We start from the raw sequence: 20,869 nt of genomic DNA on the forward strand, positions 1-20,869 counted from the left end.
GTGTCCCTCCCTCCCACCCTCCCTATCCCACCCCTCCAGGTGGTCACAAAGCACCGAGCTGATCTCCCTGTGCTATGTGGCTGCTTCCCATTAGCTATCTATTTTACATTTCGTATTGTATAAATGTCCATGTCACTCTCTTACTTGGTCACAGTTTACTCTTCCCCCTCCCCATATCCTCAAGTCCATTATCTAGTAGGTCTGTATCTTTATTCCTGTCTTACTGCTAGGTTCTTCATGACATTTTTTTTTTCTTAAATTCCATATATATATGTTAGCATACAGTATTTGTCTTTCTCTTTCTGACTTACTTCACTCTGTATGACGGACTCTAGGTCTATCCACCTCATTACAAATAGCTCAATTTCATTTCTTTTTATGGCTAATACTCCATTGTATATATGTGCCACATCTTCTTTATCCATTCATCCAATGATGGACACTTAGGTTGTTTCCATCTCCTGGCGATTGTAAATAGAGCTGCAATGACCATTGTGGTACATGACTCTTTTTGAATTATGGTTTTCTCAGGGTATATGCCCAGTAGTGGGATTGCTGGGTCATATGGTAGTTCTATTTGTAGTTTTTTAAGGAACCTCCATACTGTTCTCCATAGTGGCTGTATCAGCTTACATTCCCACCAGTAGTGCAGGAGGGTTCCCTTTTCTCCACACCCTCTCCAGCATTTATTGTTTCTAGATTTTTTGAGGATGGCCATTCTGACAGGTGTGAGGTGATACCTCATTGTAGTTTTGATATTTATTTCTCTAATGATTAACGATGTTGAACATTCTTTCATGTGTTTGTTGGCAATCTGTTTATTTTCTTTGGAAAAATGTCTATTTAGGTCTTCTGCCCATTTTTGGATTGGGTTGTTTGTTTTTTTGTTACTGAGCTGCATGAGCTGCTTGTAAATTTTGGAGATTAATCCTTTGTCAGTTGCTTCATTTGCAAATATTTTCTCCCATTCTGAAGGCTGTCTTTTGGTCTTGTTTATGGTTTCCTTCGCTGTGCAAAAGCTTTGAAGTTTCATTAGGTCCCATTTGTTTATTTTTGTTTTTATTTCCATTTCTCTCGGAGGTGGGTCAAAAAGGATCTTGCTGTGATCTATATCATGGAGTGTTCTGCCTATGTTTTCCTCTAAGAGTTTGATAATTTCTGGCCTTACATTTAGGTCTTTAATCCATTCTGAGTTTATTTTTGTGTATGGTGTTAGGGGGTGTTCTAATTTCATACTTTTTACATGTACCTGTCCAGTTTTCCCAGCACCACTTATTGAAGAGGCTGTCTTTTCTCCACTGTATATTCTTGCCTCCTTTATCAAAGATAAGGTGACCATATGTGTGTGGAATTTCTATCCTGTTCCATTGATCTATCTTTCTGTTTTTATGCCAGTACCATACTGTCTTGATTACTGTGACTTTGTAGTATAGTCTGACGTGAGAGACCTGATTCCTCCAGCTCCATATCTCATTCTCAAGTTTGCTTTGGCTATTCGGGGTCTTTTGTGTTTCCACACAAATTGTGAAATTTTTTGTTCTAGTTCTGTGAAAAGTGCCAGTGGTAGTTTGATAGGGATTGCATTGAATCTGTAGATTGCTTTGGTTAGTAGAGTCATTTTCACAATGTTGATTCTTCCAATCCAATAACATGGTATATCTCTCCATCTATTTGTATCATCTTTAATTTCTTTCATCAGTGTCTTGTAATTTTCTGCATTCAGCTCTTTTGTCCCCTTAGGTAGGTTTATTCCTAGACATTTTATTCTTTTTGTTGCTATGGTAAATGGGAGTGTTTTCTTAATTTCACTTTTAGATTTTTCATCATTAGTTTATAGGAATGCAAGAGATTTCTGTGCATTAATTTTGTATCCTGCTATTTTACCAAATTCATTGATTAGCTGTAGTAGTTTTCTGGTAGCATCTTTAGGATTCTCTGTAGTATCATGTCATCTGCAAATGGTGACAGCTTTACTTCTTCTTTTCTGATTTGGATTCCTTTTATGACAGCTTTACTTCTTTTTTCTGATTTGGATTCCTTTTATTTCTTTTTCTTCTGTGATTGCTGTGGCTAAAACTTCCAAAACTTGGTAAATTTAAGAAAATTGAAATCGTATCAAATATCTTTTCTGACCACAACAATATGAGAATAGATATCAATTACAGGAAAAGATCTATAAAAAATATAAACACATGGAGGCTAAACAACACACTACTTAATAATTGTACTTAACACACTACTTAATAGTAGTACTTAGCACACTACTACTTAACACACTACATAATAATTTCTTTAGTGATCACTGAAGAAATCAAAGGGGAAATCAGAAAATACTTAGAAACAAATGACATTGGAGACACGACGACCCAAACCTATGGGATGCAGCAAAAGCAGTTCTAAGAGGGAAGTTTTTAGCAATACAATCCTACCTTAAGAAATAGGAAGCATCTCAAATAAACAACCTAAACTTGCTCCTAAAGCAGTTAGAGAAAGAAGAACAAAATACCCTAAAGTTAGCCAAAGGAAATAAATGATAAGAATCAGATTAAAGGTAAATGAAAAACAAATGAAGGAAACGATAGCAAAGATCAATAAAACTAAAAGCTGGTTCTTTGAGAAGATCAGCAAAGTTGATAAACCATTAGCCTGACTCATCAAGAAAAAAAGGGAGAGGACTCAAATCAGATTTAGAAATGAAAAATGAGCAGTAACAACTGACACTGCAGAAATACAAAGAATCATGAGAGATGACTACAAGCAACTGTATGCCAATAAAATGGACAACCTGGAAGAAATGGACAGATTATTAGAAATGCACAACCTGCTGAGAGTGAACCAGGAAGAAATAGAAAATATGAACAGACCAATCACAAGCACTGAAATTGAAACTGTGATTAAAAATCTTCCAACAAACAAAAGCCCAGGACCAGATGGCTTCACAGGCTAATTCTATCAAACATTTAGAGAAGAGCTAACACCTATCCTTTTCAAACTCTTCCAAAATATAGCAGAGGGAGGAACACTCCCAAACTCATTCTACGATGCCACCACCACCCTGATACCAAAACCAGACAAAGATGTCATAAAGAAAGAAAACTACAGGCCAATATCACTGATGAACATAGATGCAAAAATCCTCAACAAAATACTAGCAAACAGTATCCAACAGCACATTAAAAGGATCATACACCATGATCAAGTGGGGTTTATCCCAGGATTGCAAGGATTCTTCAATATACACAAATCAATCAACATGGTACACCATATTAACAAATTGAAGAAGAAAAACTATATAATCATCTCAGTAGATGCAGAGAACGCTTTCAACAAAATTCAACACCCATTCATGATTAAAAACCCTGCAGAAAGTAGGCATAGAGGGAACTTTCCTCAACATAATAAAGGCCATATATGAGAAACCTACAGCCAACCTTGTTCTCAATGGTGAAAAACTGAAACCATTTCCACTAAGATCCAGGAACAAGACAAGGTTGCCCACTCTCATCACTATTATTCATCAGCGCCTTACAGTTTTCTGAGTACAGGTCTTTTACCTCCTTAGGTAGGTTTATTCCTAGGTATTTTATTCTTTTTGTTGCAGTGGTGAATGTGATTGTTTCCTTAATTTCTCTTTCTGATCTCTCGTTGTTAGTGTATAGGAATGCAAGAGACTTCTGTGCATTAATTTTGTATCCTGCGACTTTACCAGATTGATTGATTAGCTCTAGTAGTTTTCTGGTGACATCATTAGGATTATCTATGTATCGTGTCATGTCATCTGCAAACAGTGACAGTTTTAGTACTTCTTTTCCAATTTGTATTTTATTTCCTTTTCTTCTCTGATTGTCATGGCTAGGAGTTATAAAACTATGTTCAATAATAGTGGCAAGAGTGGACATCCTTGTTGTGTTCCTGATCTTAGCGGAAATGCTTTCAGTTTTTCACCATTGAGAATTATGTTTGCTGTGGGTTTGTTATACATGGCCTTTAGTATTAGATGTAGGTTCTTGCTATGCCCACTTTCTGGAGAGTTTTTATCATAAATGTGTTTTGAATTTTGTCAAAAGCTTTTTCTGCATCTGTTGAGATGATCACATGGTATTTATTGTTCAATTTGTGAATATGGTGTATCACATTGATTGATTTGCATATACTCAAGAATCCTTGCATCCCTGGGATAAATTCCCCTTTATCATGTTTTATGATCCTTTTCATGTGTTGCTGGATTAATCGTTTGCTAGTATTTTGTTGAGGATTTTTGCATCTGTTTTCATTAGTGGTACTGGTCAGTAACTTTCTTTTTTTGTAGTCTTTGTCTGGTTTTGGTATCAGGGTGATGGTGGACTCGTAGAATGAGTTTGGGAGTGTTCCTCTGCAATTTTTTGGAAGAGTTTGAGGAAGATGGATATTAGCACTTCTCTAAATGTTTGATAAAATTCACTTGTGAAGCCACCTGGTCCTGGACTTTGGTTTGTTGGAAGATTTTAAATCACAGTTTCAGTTTCATTACTTGTGATTGGTCTAGTACATATTTTCTGTTTCTTCTTGGTTCAGTTGTGGAAGGTTATACCTTTTTTAGACTGTCCATTTCTTCCAGTTTATCCATTTTATTGGCATAGAGTTGCTTGTAGTAGTCTCCTATGATGCTTTATATTTCTGTGGTATCCATTGTAACTTCTCCTTTTCTCATTTCTAATTTTATTGATTTGAGTACTCTCCCTCTTTTTCCTTTTTGTTTTTTTTTTTGTGGTGAGTAGTCTTTTTTTAACATCTTTTTTGGAGTATAATTGCTTCACAATGGTGTGTTACCTTCTGCTGTATAACAACGTGAATCAGCTATACATAAACATATATCCCCATATATCTTTCCTCTTGCATCACCCTCCCTCCCACATTTCCTATTCCACCCCTCTAGGTGGTCACAAAGCACCAAGCTGATCTCCCTGTGCTATGTGGCTGCTTCCCACTAGCTATCTGTTTTATGTTTGGTAGTGTATGTATGTCCATGCCACTCTCACTTTGCTCCAGCTTAGTCTTCCCCATCCTCATGTCCTCAAGTCCATTCTCTAGTAGGTCTGTATCTTTATTCCTGTACTGCCTCTAGGTTCTTCATGACCATTTTTTTTTTCATTCGATATATATGTGTTAGCATACAGTATTTTTCTCTTTCTGACTTACTTCACTTTGTATGACAGACTCTAGGTCCATCCACCTCCCTACAGATAACTCAATTTCATTTATTTTTATGGCTGAATAATACTCCATTGTATATATGTGCCACATCTTCTTTAACCATTCATCTGTCGATGGACACTTAGGTTGCTTCCACGTCCTGGCTTTTGTAAATAGAGCTTCAGTGGACATTGTGTTACATGACTCTTTCTGAATTATGGTTTTCTCGGGGTATATGCCCAGTAGTGGGATTGCTGGGTCATATGGTAGTTCTATTTTTAGTTTTTTAAGGAACCTCCCCACTGTTCTCCATAGTGGCTGTATCGATTTCCCTCTTTTTCTTGATGTGTCTCACTAAAGGTTCATCAATTTTGTTTATTGTCTCAAAGAACCAGCTTTTAGTTTTATTGATATTTGCTATTATTTTCTTTTTCTCTATTACATTCATTTCTGCTCTGATCTTTACGATTTCTTTCCTTCTACTAAATTTAGGTTTTGTTTGTTCTTCTTATTTCCTTTAGGTGTAAGATTAGATTATTTATTTGAGATTATTTTTGTTTCCTGAGATAGGATTGTAGTGTTATAAATTTCCCTCTTAGAACTGCTTTTTGCTGCATCCCATATGTTTTGATACTACACTTGATTTTAGCCAAAAGGCCGAGAAGAGATATAGGTTTTGGATTGTCTCTAGGTGTTTTCTGATTTCCTCTTTGATTTCTTCAGTGATGTTTTGGTAATTTAGTAACATATTGTTTAGCCTCCATGTGTTTGTGTTTTTTATGTTTTTTCCCCTGTAATTTATTTCTAATCTCATAGTGTTGTGGTCAGAAAAGATACTTGAGATCATTTCAGTTTTCTTAAATTTACTGAGGCTTGATTTGTGATCCAAGATGTGATCTATCCTGGTGAGTTTTCCATGTGTACTTGGGCAGAAAGTGTAATCTGCTGTTTTCTGATGGAATGTCCTATAAATACCAATTAAGTCTATATGGTCTATTGTGTCATTTAAAGCTTGTGTTTCCTTATTACTTTTCTGTCGTGATGATCTGTCCATTGTTGTAAGTGAGGTGTAAAAGTCTCCCACTATTATTGTGTTACTGTTGATTTCCTCTTGTATAGCTGTTAGCATTTGCCTTATGTATTGAAGTGCTTCTATGTTGGGTGCATATATATTTATAATTGTTATATCTTCCTCTTGGATTTATTCCTTAATCATTATGTAGTGTCCTTCCTTGTCTGTTGTAACATTCTTTATTTTAAAGTCTATTTTATTTGATATGAGTGTTGCTATTCCAGTTTTCTTTCGATTTCCCTTTGCATGGAATATCTTTTTCCATCCCCCCACCTTCAGTCTGTATGTGTCCCTTGGTCTGAAGTGGGTCTGTTGTAGACAGCATATATATGGGTCTTGTTTTTGCATCCGTTCAGCAAGCCTGTGTCTTTTGGTTGGAGTATTTAATCCATTCACATTTCAGGTAATTATCAATATGTTTGTTCCTATTACAATTTTCTTAATTGTTTTGGGTTTGTTTTTGTAGATCCTTTTCTTCTCTTGCGTTTCCCACTTAGAGAAGTTCCTGTATCCTTTGTTGTAGAGCTGGTTTGGTGATGCTGAATTCTCTTAGCTTTTGCTTGTCTGTAAAGCTTTGGATTTCTCTGTCGAATCTGAATGAGATCCTTGCTGGGTAGAGTAATCTTGGTTGTATGTTCTTCCCTGTCATCTCTTTAGATAAATCATGCCACTCCCTCTGGCCTGTACAGTTTCTGCTGAGAAATCAGCTGTTAACTTTATGGGAATTTGCTTGTATCTCATTTGTCATTTTTCCCTTGTTTCTTTTAATAATTTTTCTTAGTCTTTAATTCTTGTCAATTTGATTACTGTGTGTTCTGGCCTGTTTCTCCTTGGGTTTATCCTTTCTGGGACTCTGCACTTCCTGGATTGGGTGGCTATTTCCTTTCCTATGCTAGGGAAGTTTTCAACTATAATCTCTTCAAATATTTTCTTGAGTCCTTTCTCTCTTCTCCTTCTGGGACCCCTATAATGTGAATGTTGGTGTGTTTTATGTTGTCCCAGAGGTGCCTTAGACTGTCTTCATCTCTTTTCTTTCTGTTTTCTTTTTTCTGTTCCGCAGCAGTAATTTCCACCATTCTGTCTTCCAGGTTGTTTATCTGTTCTTCTGCGTCAGGTATTCTGCTATTGATTCCTTCTAGTGTATTTTTCATTTCACTTATTGTATTGTTCATCTCTGTTTGTTCTTTGATTCTTCTAGGTCTTTGTTAAACTTTCATGCATCTTCCCAGTCTTTGCTTCCATTCTTTTTCCAAGGTCCTGGATCATGTTCACTATAATTATTCTGAAGTCTTTTTCTGGAAGGTTTCCTATCTCTGCTTCATGTAGTTGTTTTTCTGGGATTTTATCTTGTTCCTTCATCTGGTACATAGTCCTGTGCTTTTTCATTTTGTCTGCCTTCCTGTGAATGTGATTTTTCTTCCACAAGCTGCAAGATTCTCTATACTTTTATTAAAGTTTTTTAAAACATCTTTTTTCATACCTTTTTTTTTCAGAAAATAATTTTACATCATTATTTCCACTCTTTACTGTTCTGATTTTTTACTTGCTTTGGGTTATGCTATAATTCTTTTTAGCTTCTTGAGTTGCATTTTTACTTTGTTTTAATTTTTTTATTTGCTTAAAACATTTAAGTCTGCAACTCTGTCATACCACAGTTATCCCACAAATATATATATATGTGTGTCTCTGTATATGCTTAATTTTAGTTTAGCTATTCACATTTCATGATTTACACCATTTTTTTTATCCTCTGTAAATCTTAAGGGGAAGTGTTAATGAGTTTCAAAATGGAGGGTTTTTTGTTTTTTTAAATCACTGACCCATTGTTGATTTCTTATGTAATTGGTCTTTAGGATAACACTTTCATGGAATATGTTGAGGTTTCTTTTGTGGCAAGGTGCATTGTCAATTTTTATTAGTATTTTATGTGAAAAGAATAAATGTATTTAATTTTGATGTGAATTGTGAAACCGCATTTGGTACAGGCCTGAGATTCAGGTTTTCCTTTGTAAATTTTTTTTGTTTATGTCTTTAAGTGGATAGAAAACTTCCTTGTTTCTCCATTGCCATAGATAATTTTTATCTCATTCGTTTATATTGTATGAGTGTATTTATACTGTTTTGACTTCCTGATTTACCCAGGTAGCTTCAAGAAAATTTTTAGCTTTGCTTGTGCAGATTCTGTGATGTAGACTTAACGTTAAATATCACCACTGCTTATGTAATTTTATCTTTATTTTCAAGTTTGGTATCCTTAGTCCCTAGCACAGTGTTTAGCACCTAGGGAGTACTTGATCAATATTTGCTGAATGAATGAATGAATGGTTGCAATACCCCTGTAAGCAATTTTGGGTTTTATTTCATTCATAGTTAGTGCTGAATTTCTACTTCATTTGTACATATTGGGAGATTGTTCTTCTTTTTGAGTTTAGATATGCTTTAAAGTTTGAAAAATTACTTTACTTACCATTTGTGTATGTGTGTAAAATTGTGGTATATGTGGATCAATTAGCAGACCATTCCATATCATCTTGTTCTGCCTTGTCCAGGCGACTGGTTTGGATTTTTTAAAACAGAAAATAAAATTCTGTTCATGTTATATGTCACTGTCTAGCTATTTGTGGTTTCAAATTGCAGTTAGGGTATAAATTCCTTAATAAGATACATGAAGATTTTCATACTATGAGCTCCATTTATCTACCTTTCATTCCTTAGTATTTACTCTCATATTCCCATGTTTTAGTTCCTAACACACTATACTCTTTCAAGCTTCAGTGCCTTTTAAAATTATTTTCCCTCTGCCAAGAATGCCTTCATTTGACAAAGACCCACTCATAAATAATCTACTATTCTTTCTAAACCCCTCATCCTCTCTGGCTGGAGAGAGAGATTTCTTCTCTTGCTCCCGTATCATATCTTTCATATTTTTGACTCAATTTTTCAGGTTACCTCCTTGAACAAAAGTGTAAGATGAGTTAATAAGCATTAGTCTTTCACTTAGCACCCACACTATTGCATCCAGAATTAGAACTGAAATGTGAGCCATGCTCACAGCGTTTCCTTTGCCCTGGCAGCATCTAAGGAATATTGATACATTATAAGACAGTTCAAAGCATTCAATCAAAGTGCAGATAATGTGCTTTGCAATGTAGCACATAGTAGGTACTCTGTAAAAGTTAATGGCAACTCAACAGTACTCTGATAACATTATAACGTTTTCTCTGAATTGTCTTCAGCTCCCATTTCATGATTCTCAGGCATATATTGTACATGTTGTAAAAGTGATAGATACTTTGATGTCCTGGTAAGTAAAGCAAACATATCTCCAAAGCACATACTGAAATATTACTACCAGTGGAAGCTATATATTATCAATGAAGAACTATAGAGCAAAGAAGTTTAATGAAACTCCTAAGCCAGGTATGACTCTAGAACTCAGATTCTTTACAAACTTAGAGGTCTCTTCTACCAAATTTCCTTCCAAAGGTGTGGTGTTATGGGTAAAATATCAAGAGCGGAAACAATTTTTACTTTTATCTTAGGAGAATGTGAAATGATTATAAATAACTCATTTAAGCATTAGATACTAATTTTAAATATTTTTGTGGTAGCTTGTGAGTAAATACACTTTGTTATAGTGAAGTTTTATTATACATATGCAAACAAAAGCATGAAATTTAGAGTTAGAGGTTTCAGATACATGCTAGTCAAACCTTAGTTCACTTATATGAGGGAAAACTGAGGGCAAAGGTGGTCACATGTTGCCTAAATCACATTCAGATTTCCTTCTCAGGGATGCTCACACAAGAACTTCTGGTGGGCTTACTAAACTTAGATCATGTGCACTCCTGCATGCTAAAGGTTTTAGTTTCCTAGGTTCCCATGCAGCATGGTTGATTAGAATAATGATGTTCAACTGATAAATATTATGTTTAAAAAAATTAACTATGTTATTTTGAGACATTAAGAAGCATACAGTCACAGAAATTCACTGTAATTCCGTTTATAGAGGAGGTTTCACTATAAGTAGATGGAGGCACCATGGGTCTATATTAAAGATATCAAGCCACCGAACTGCAAAATGACCTTGATGTGAGATGATAGGACTTCTAAGACAAGGAGCATTAGGAGAAGCATTATGGGGAGTATCCAGCATTTAATTAGAATTTTAACCAGAATTTAACTAAGCAAAATAGCTACATGTAGAGTAAAAGGCAATTCATCAAGGAACAAAGCCATCGTGAGAATGTGTATATTGATTACATACATATGTAACATGTATAATATCAATGTATACATATATATCATATATATAATATACATATATAATATTTCCTACATCTTTATATAGTCTTCAAATGCATTTATTTTAATGATAGCAAATTATTGCATCTAGGTCATAGAACATAATTTTCAACCCACACTTCTATACTTGGCTGTGTATGTTTGTGCAGTTTTTTATTTTATTTTTGTAAATAATGAAACAATGCAGATCCTCACACATAGATTTTCTTCAGTATTTAAAATTATTTTAGTTTGTTAGGGCTGTTGTAACAAAGCACCATGAACTGAGTGAGAACAAGAGAAATTGTCTCATAGTTCTGGAGGCTAGATCTAGGTGTATTGACAAGGCAGTGCTCCCTCTGAAGGCTCTAGGGATGGATCTGTCAGGCCTCTCTTGTGATTTTTGGTAGGTAGGTCTTAGGCTTTGCAGTATAACTCTGATTTTTATGTGATGTTTTTCTTGGGTGTGTTTATCTGTCTCCAAATTTCTCCTTCTTATAAGGACATCAGTCATACTGGATTGTGGATCACCCTACTCCAATATGACCTCATTTAATTATATCTGCAAGAACTCTACTCCCAAACAAGGCTGTATTCTGAGGTACTGGGAGTTAAGACTTTGGCATATGGATTAAGGGGGACACAATTCAGTCCATAACAAATTTAATTTCCTTAGCATCAACTTCCAAAAAAGGAATTTACCCATAAGAACAAAGTTTATCGCTAGACATCACTAAAAGGTTTCTGACAAATATAATTTTCACTGTTACCAACCCTATATCAGAGTGCCTGATTCTTGATATCCTCAAAGACCTTGGTAATTATTTTCAATATCATTAAAATTAATATCATTATTCTTAACTTTGCAAATTTTATAATCATGGTTAGGCATAGTTTTAATAAACTGGTTAATTTTTCATGCTTATTGACTATTGCATTCTAATTTGTGAATTATCTAGTCACATTCTTGACCGTGGGTATCTATTGGGATATTAGTGTCACTTTTTATAGACATGTGAGAGTTCTTTATACATTGAACATATTAATATACATGTATTCAGCAAAAAATTTTTTTATTTTCTTGTTTTTGTATACAAAAATAGTAAATGAATATAAATTTATCAAACGTTTTTGTTTGTTGTATTCTTTTACCTCTAAGTTTGAGCATATCTTCTTATTCCATAGGCTTAATAAATACACATTTTTTTTTTACTTTTTCTTACTTGAATTTGAATTACTTTAAATTTAATAATACATCTGGAACTTCATGATATATGTATGAGATACAAATGAGTATTAGAAATATTTACCCAATGTTCTAAGTAACATTTTATTTATAATTTTTATTTCATATTGGAATATATTTGATTTCAATGTTGTGTTAGTTTCAGGTGTACAGCAAAGTGATTCAGTTATACATATACATATATCTATTCTTTTTCAAATTCTTTTTCCATTTAGGTTATTACAGAATATCGAGCAGAGATTCCTCTGCTGTAAACCAGGTCCTTGTTGGTTATCTATTTTAAATATAGTAGTGTGTATTTGTGAATCCCAAACTCCCAATTTATCCCTACCCTCACTTTTCCCCTTTGGTAACCGTAAGTTTTCTAAGTCTGTGAGTCTGTTTCTGTTGTGTAAATAAGTTCAGTTGTATCATTTTTTTATTTTCTTCATATAAGAAATATCATATGATATTTGTCTGTTAGTATGATAATCTCCAGGTCCATCCATATTGCTGCAAAAGGTATTATTTCACACTTTTTTATGGCTGAGTGATAGTCCATTGTATATATGTACCACATCTTTATCCATTCATCTGTTGATGGACATTTAGGTTGTTTCCATGTCTTGGCTATTCTAAAAAAATGTTGCAGTGAACATTGGGGTGTATGTATCCTTTTGAACCATGTTTTTCTCTGGATACATGCCCAGGAGTGGGATTGCTGGGTTATGTATTAGCTCTGTTTTCAGTTTTTTAAGGAACCTCCCTTCCGTTCTCCACAGTGGCTGCACCAATCTACATTCCCACCAACAGTGTAGGAGGTTTCCGTTTTCTCCACATGCTCTTCAGCATTTATTGTTTGTAGAGTTTTTGATGATGGCCATGCTGACTGGTGTTAAATGTTATGTATCTCATTGTAGTATTGACTTGCATTTCTCTAACAGTTAGCAACGTTGAGAATCTTTTCATGTGCCTGTTGACCATCTGCCTGTCTTCTTTGAAGAAATGTCTGTTTAGGTCCTCTGCCCATTTTTAGATTGGATTTTTCTTTACTTTCTTTTTTTTTTTTTTTTTTTTTTTGATAATGAGCTGCTTGTAACTTTTGGAGATTAATACCTTGTCCCTCTTATTGTTTGCAAATATTTTCTTCCATTCTGTGGGTTGTCTTTTCATTTTGTTTATGGTTTCCTTTCCTGTACAAAAGTGTTTAATTAGGTCCCATTTGTTTATTTTTGCTTTTATTTTCATTACTCTAGGAGACAGATCAAAAAAGATCTTGCTGCAATTTATGTCAAGGAGTGTTCTGCCTATGTTTTCGTCTAAGAGTTTTATGGTATCCAGTCTTACACTTAGGTCTTTAATCCATGTTGAGTTTATTTTCGTGTGTGTGGTTAGAGAATATTCTAATTTCACTTTTAAAAATGTAGCTGTCCAGTTTTCCCAGCACCATTTATTGAAGAGACTGTCTTTTCTCCATTGTATAGTCTTGCCTCCTTTGTTGTAGATTAATTGACCATAGTGCATGGTTTAATTTCTGGGCTTTCTATCCTCTTCCATTGAACTGTATTTCTGTTTTTTTGTGCCAGTACCATACTGTTTCGATGACTGTAGTATAGTCTGAAGTCAAGGTGCCTGATTCCTCCAACTCCATTTTTCTTTTTCAAGATTGCTTTTGCTATTCAGGGCTTTTTGTGTCTCTGTACAAATTTTACGATTTTTCTAGTTCTGTGAAAAGTGCCATTGGTAATTTCACAGAGATTGCATTGAATCTGTAGATTGCCTTGGGTAGTATAGTCATTTTGACAATATTGATTCTTTCAATCCATGGTCATGGTATATCTTTCCATTTGTTTGTGTCATCTTTGATTTTTTTCATCAGCATCTTACAGTTTTCAGAGTACAGATCTTTTCCTCCTTAGGTAGGTTTATTCGTAGGTATTTTATTCTTTTTAATGTGATGGTGAATGAGGTTGTTTCTTTAACTTCCCTTTCTGATCTTTCATTGTTAGTGTATAAGCAGTGCAACAGATTTCTGTGTATTAATTTTATATCCTGCAACTTTACCAAATTCATTGATTAGCTCTAGTAGTTTCCTGGTGGCATCTTTACGATTATATATGCATAGTATCATGTCATCTGCAAACAGTGACAGTTATATTTCTTTTCCAATTTGGATTCCTTTTATTTCTTTTTCTTCTCTGATTGGCATGGCTAGTACTTCCAAAACTATGTTGAATAAAGATGGCAAGAGTGTATATCACTGTCTTGTTCCTGATCTTAGAGGAAATGCTTTCAGCCTTTCACCATTGAGTATGATGTTAGCTGTAGGTTTGTCATATATGGGCTTTATTATGTTGAGGTATGTTCCCTCTATATCTAGTTTCTGGAGAGTTTTCATCGTAAATGAGTGTTGAATTTTGTCAAAAGCTTTCTCTGCATCTATTGAGATGATCATATGATTTTTATTCTTTAATTTGTTAATGTGTTTTATCACACTGATTCATTTATGGATATTAAAAAAATCCTTGCATCCCTGGGATAAATCCAACTTATTCGTATTGTGTGATCCTTTTAATGTATTGTTGCATTTGGTTTACTAGTATTTTGTTGAGGATTTTGGATCGATGTTCATCAGTAATATTGGCCTGTAATTTTCTTTTTTGTGGTACGTTTGTCTGGTTTTGGTATCGGGGATGGTGGCCTCATAGAATGAGTTTGGGAATATTCCTTCCTGTGCAATTCTTTGGAATAGTTTGAGAAGGATAGGCATTACCTCTTCTCTAAATGTCTGAGAGAATTTGCCTGTGAAACCATCTGGTCTGGACTTTTGTTTGTTGTGAGTTTTTTCATCACAGTTTCAATTTCAGTACTTGTGATTGGCATATTCATATTTTCTTTGTCTCCCTGGTTCAGTCTTGGGAGACTATCTTTCCAGGAATTTGTCCACTTCTTCTAGGTTGTTCCTTTCATTGGCATATAGTTGCTTGCAGTATTCTCTTATTATCCTTTGTGTCCATTGGAACTTCTCCTTTTTCATTTCTAATTTTTTGGATTTGAGCCCTCTATCTCCGAGTTTTTCTTGTTGAGCCTGACTAAAGGTTTATCAATTTTGTTTATCTTTTCAGAGAACCAGGTTTTAGTTTTATTGATCTTTTCTATTGTTCTTCACTATTTCAGTTTTTTCTGCTCTGATCTTTATGATTTCTTTTGTTCTACTAGCTTTGTATTTTGTTTGTTGTTTTTCTAGTTGCTTTAGGTGTAAGTTTAGGTTATTTGTTTGAGATTTTTCTTGTTTCTTGAGGTGAGCTTGAATTGCTATGGACTTCCCTCTTAGAACTGCTTTTGCTGAGCCCCATAGGTTTTGGATTGTCATGTTTTCATTTTCATTTTTCTCCAGGTATTTTTTAATTTCTTTTTTGATTTCTTCAATGATCCATTAGTTGCTTGGTAGCATATTGTTTAGCCTCCATGTGTTTGTGTTTTTTTCCAGTTTTTTTTGTAGTTGATTTCTAATCTCATTGCATTGTGGTCAGAATAGATGCTTGATATGATTTCAATTTTATTAAATTTACTTAGGCTTGATTTTGTTGCCCAGTATGTGGTAAGGTCTGGAGAATGTTCCATGTGCAGTAGGGAGAATGTGTATGCTGCTGCTTTTGGATGGAATGCTTTATAAATATCAATTAAGTCTATCTGGTCTAATGTGTCATTTAAGGCCTGTGTTTCCTTTTTGACTTTCTCCCTGTATGATCTGTCTGTTGATGAAAGTGGGGTGTTAAAGTCCCCCACTATTAATGTGTTACTGTAGATTTCTCCTTTTATGGCTGTTAGTTTTTTCCTTATATATTGTGGTGCTCCCATGTTGGGTACATATATTTTTACAATTATTATATCTTCTTCTTGGATTGTTGCCTTGATCATTATGAAGTGTCCTTCTTTGTCTTTTGTAACAGTCTTTATTTTAAAGTCTGTTTTGTATGATATGAGTGTTGCTAGTCCAGCTTCCTTTTGATTTCCATTTACATGGAATACCTTATTCCATCCCTTCACTTTCAGTTGGTATATGTCCCTAGATCTGAAGTGGGTCTCTTGTAGACAGCACATATATGCGTCTTATTTTTGTATACATTCAGCCAGTCTTTGTCTTTTGGTTGGAACATTTAATCCATATATGTTTAAGGTAATTATTGATATGTATGTTCTTATTGCCATTTTGTTATAGTTTTGGTTTTGTTTTTGTAGGTCTTTTTCCTTCCCTTTCTCTTTTGTTCCCTTCTGTTGTGTTTTGATGACTAACATTAGTGTTGTGTTTGGATTCCTTTTTATTTTTTGTGTATCTATTGTAGTTTTTCTCTTTGTGGTTACCATGAGGTTTTGATACAGCAGTCTGTATACAAACAAGATTGTTTTAAGTTGCTGGTCCCTTAATTTCAAATGCATTTCCAATGTCCTGCATTTATACTCGCCTCTTCTCACAGTTGCTGGTTTTGACTTCATATTTGTGTGTGGATGACTTCCTACCTTTACTCTTGTTTGCCTTTACTGGTGAGCTTTTCCATTCATTATTTTCTTGTTTCTAGTTGTGGCTTTTTCTTTTGCACCTAGAGAAGTTCCTTTAGCATTTGTTGCAAAGCTGTTCTGGTGGTGAATTCTCTTAGCTTTTTCTTGTCTATAAAGCTTTTGATTTCTCCATCACATCTGAATGAGAGCATTACTTGGTAGAGTATTCTTGGTTGTAGGTTCTTCCCTTTCATCACTTTACATATATTTTGCCATTCCCTTCTGGCCTTTAGAGTTTCTGCTGAAAAATCAGCTGATAACCTTTTGGGAATTCCCTGTATGTTATTTTTGCTTTTCCCTTGTTGCTTTTAATATTTTCTTTGTCTTTAATTTTTGTCAACTTGATTACTGTGTCTCTCGGCATGTTCCTCCTTGGGGTTTTCCTGTCTGGGACTCTCTGCATTTCCTGGAACTTGGATGACTGCTTCGTTTCCCATGATATGGGAGTTTTCAGCTATTAACTCTTCATATATTTTCTCAGATCCTTTCTCTCTGACTTCTCCTTCTAGGACCTCTATACTGAGGATATTGGTGTGTTTAATGTTGTCCCAGAGGTCTCTTAGACTGTCCTCATTTCTTTTCATTCTTTTTCCTTTATTCTGTTCTGCAGTGGTGATCTCCACCATTCTGTCTTCCACTTCACTTATTCATTTTTGTGATTCATGTATTCTGATATTGATTCCTTCTGGTGTAATTTTATTCCAGTTATTGTAGTGTTCATCTCTGTTTGTTCTGTAGATCTTCTTGCTCTTTTTTAAACATTTCTTCTATCTTCTCTGTCTGTTCCTCCATTCTTTTTCCAAGATTTTAGATCATCTTTACTATCATTACTCTGAATTCTTTTTCAGGTAGATTACCTATCTCCCATTCACTTAGTAGCTCTTCTGGGGTTTTATCTTGTTCCTTCATCTGGGACACATTCCTCTGCTGTCTCATTTTGTCTGACTTTCTGTGTTTGCTGTTTCTGTTTCTCAGGAGGCAGGGTTTTAGTTCTTCTTGCTTCTGCTGTCTGTCCCCTGATGGATAATGCTGGTCTAAGGGGCTTATGCCAGCTTTCTGGTGGGAGGGACTGGTTCTTGCCCACTGGTTACTAGAGCTTCATCTTGTCCCTCTGGTGGGCAGGGCCATGTGAAGGGGTGTGTTCATTGGGAAGCTGTGGGCTCAGGAAGACTTTAGGTAGCCTGTCTGCAGGGGACTGGGGCTGTGTTCCCACCCTGTTGGTGGTTTGGCCTGAGGTGTTTCAGCACTGGAGTGTACAGGCCATTGGGTGGGGCCAGGTCTTGTGGGAAAATGGTGACCTAGGGGAGGGCTCTTGCCAATGAGTATTCTCTAGAACTACAGCCTCCATTATCTTTTCCCCTGCAGTGAGCCACAGCCTCCCCCTACCTCTGCAGGAGACCCTCCAATACCAGCAAGTAGGTCTGGCCCAGGCTCTTAGGAGGTCATTGCTTTTTCCCCTGCGTCTGGGTGTGCACAAGACCTTGTGTGCAACATCCAAGAGTGGAGTTTCTGTTTCTCCCATTCCTGTGGAATTCCTGTGATCAGAACCTCACTGACCTTCAAAGCCAGATGCCCTGGGGACTCCTCCTGATGCAAGACTCTAATGATGGGGTGCCTGATGTGGGGATCAGAACTTTCACTCCTTTTGGATAACTTCTGTCATATAATTGTTTTCCATTTTGTGGGTCACCCACCTGGCAGGTATGTGATTTGATTTTATCATGATTGTGCTGCTTCTAGTGTCTCATTTGGCTTCTTCTTTGTCTTATTGGTAGTTTCCAGTGTTTTTTTGTCAATGGTTGTTCAGCAGTCAGTTGTGATTTTGGTGTTTTGGTGAGGGGGGTGAGCTCAAGTCCTTCTACTCTGCCATCTTGTCTCTGCCCCCATAAGCATCATTTATTAACTAATGTTTCTCATTTTCTTTGATAATAATATGTCCTTTCTTATTCACTAAGTTCTTAAGTATAAGGGTATATTACTTTGGAGTATACTTAAGTATGTATACTTATGTTTCACTGATCTTGTGTTATTTTGCCCCAACCATAATATTTCAGCTATTATAGACTTCTAATATTTGTGTAATCTGCCCTCATTAATCTCCTTTAAAACAATCTTACGTGTTTTTACTTGTTTGTTGACCTAGTTATACTTAAAATTAGAATAATTTCAAGTTACAACAACTTGCCATTAGGATTTTAACTGTTAAATCTATAAATCTGTTAGAAAGTAATTCATCCTCCCTATACAGAAAGATGAAATAATAGTTTTCTTTATATGGATTTTTAAATACTTCAGTAAAGTTGTATAGCTTATGTAAGGTTGTACATTCACTGCTTAGCAAACATTTATTAGTCATCTCCTGTGTTTCAGGAATATAATGGAAGTTGACAAAAAGCTTAAATAAAGTATCATTGAGGCACTTTTTTAGAATGATTTCAGATAAGGAAATTGGGAAATTTTGAGGGTTAGCCAAGAGGAATACACAGTGTGCAGTGCAGTGCTCATGTATAAATACCATGAATCCCTGAAAAGTGACAAGATTCCAGTAGAGGGCGTTATGCTTCAACTGAGTTTTGGAGGCTGACAGGCAGTTAGCTGGATGAAGAAAGCAATAACTTCTTTTAGAAGGAGGAAACTGAAAATGCAAAGGTACACGTTTAAAAGACATGTCATGGAAACTAAATGGCAAGAATTTCATTGTGGCCAAAGTGTAGGATGTGAATGAGGACTGGTGAGCCATGAATTTCTAGTATATATAGATCTAATTTTCTCAAACGGGCATTGGGTGACATTGGTGGGTTTTAAAAAGGGAAGTGACATCATATTTGTATTTCAGAAAGGTTTCAAATGGGGACAAGAAAGGAGTCAAAGTGAACAACAAAGGTTCATTGATAATAAATAAAAATATGTATTCAGTGAAAGAATGAATGAACATTGAATGAATCAATGAATGAAAAGTTAATGTATTACCACATTTAGCAGCTGAAAAATAACAACTTGGGTAAGATTACCTTTATATAGTCAAGTGGTTGCTATACAAGCCGGTTAGAATGGAAGACTGTGTAACAGTACTGGATATTTGAAATGAGATCTAATGTCATTGTATTCCAAACTAGTTATTGCTAGTTAGTAGGAAATAACTTAATGTTGTTACTTGATGTGTTGGTTATATATTCACTTTGCCACCTATTTTATTATCCTAATAGTTTTCCAGGTGGTTTGGTTTGGCTTGTTTTCAGGGTATAATACTGTAATTCCTGAAAAATAATAACTCTGTATTTTACCTTTCAACATTGGTGTTAAAGTTTATTTCTGTTTTAATATATTGGTCAGAATTTCTGGAATTAAGTTAAAATATGGTAGTGAACATTTTTGTTTTGGTTTTAATAATAGGGATGCCCTAATAATTTACACTTGAGTTGATTCTGAAAGATATTTTTAGCATATTAAAATTAAGACTCATTCCAATCCTATTTTAAATAGGTTAAAAATTATTTGGAAGATTTTGAAATTTTATCTAATAACTTGTGTGTTCCTGTTGAAATGCAGATATGTATTTTATGACCAGTTAATATGTCATGTTAAATTCGTCAGTGATTTTAAATCATGCTTATGAAAAAATCTTCATGGCTATGATATATTATTCCTCTGATACTGTGCTGAATTTTATTTTCTGTATTTTGTGAAGTATTTAAAAATACTTATGGCCATAAATAAGATTTGCTTTATTACTCTATATTGTGCCTTACCCTGTTTTATATTCAAAGATAGAACCCTGGGATATTGTAAAATCTTAAATATTGCACAAAAATATTTAGTTATGTTAACTGGTTCATACTTAATGAGTCAAGAAAATAAATATATTTCAGATTTTTATCAATAAAGGTCATCATTGAGTTACATGACCTCAGGGAAATCTTTCTGTCTCTGGGGCTCATCTATAAAAATAAGGGGATTGGACTACATGAACTCTAAGGTCTTGCCAGCTCTAGCTTTCTGCAAACTTGGAGAAATCCCTCCAGCTTTATGCTAAAAAGCAATAATACTCTGTAAGGTAGAAATGGACCATGCTATGATGACCCTTACAGATTTAGACTTGAGTTTCAAAAAAAAAAGCAGTAGTCCATTGTTCATCTACTTGGGCCCATGAGCAGTTGAAAGTGATAAATGTTGACCTTGTGATTTATCTTAAGTTGCACTGGAGAACTGTGGATCAACCACCCCTCACTGTTTTGTTCAATTCACGTGAAACATTGGATCTAAAGGGCAGCAGGTGGGGGATCAGAAGCCCTGGATTTTTGTCCCACTCTGTCATTTACTAGTTTTGGGATCCTAAATCATTTAATCCCTTCAGGCAAGTTTTCTTATTTGCAAGATGAAATGTACTTAATTAATTAATCTTTTAGTTCTGAAGTTCTATGAGAAGCCATAAATAATCCCTCAATAAAACATCTTTAGTTTATATAGTCACCTGGGGTTTACTTTCGTATATATTGATCTTAACTGATCCTCTCCACAACGTTTGGAGGCAAAAAGCAAAGTATTAGTGACTTTAT

General features: G+C 35.0%; 1 protein-coding gene across 2 annotated transcripts in view; it reads left to right on the forward strand.

Moving 5' to 3' along the window:
• UNC13C (unc-13 homolog C) overlaps nt 1–20,869 on the forward strand; it is a 597,834-nt gene that overhangs the window by 118,984 nt on the left and 457,981 nt on the right. The gene's annotated exons all lie outside the window — the stretch shown is intronic.

The sequence above is a fragment of the Phocoena phocoena genome, chromosome 2 (genome assembly GCF_963924675.1).
Source record: "Phocoena phocoena chromosome 2, mPhoPho1.1, whole genome shotgun sequence".
Classification (NCBI taxonomy): Eukaryota; Metazoa; Chordata; class Mammalia; order Artiodactyla; family Phocoenidae; genus Phocoena; species Phocoena phocoena.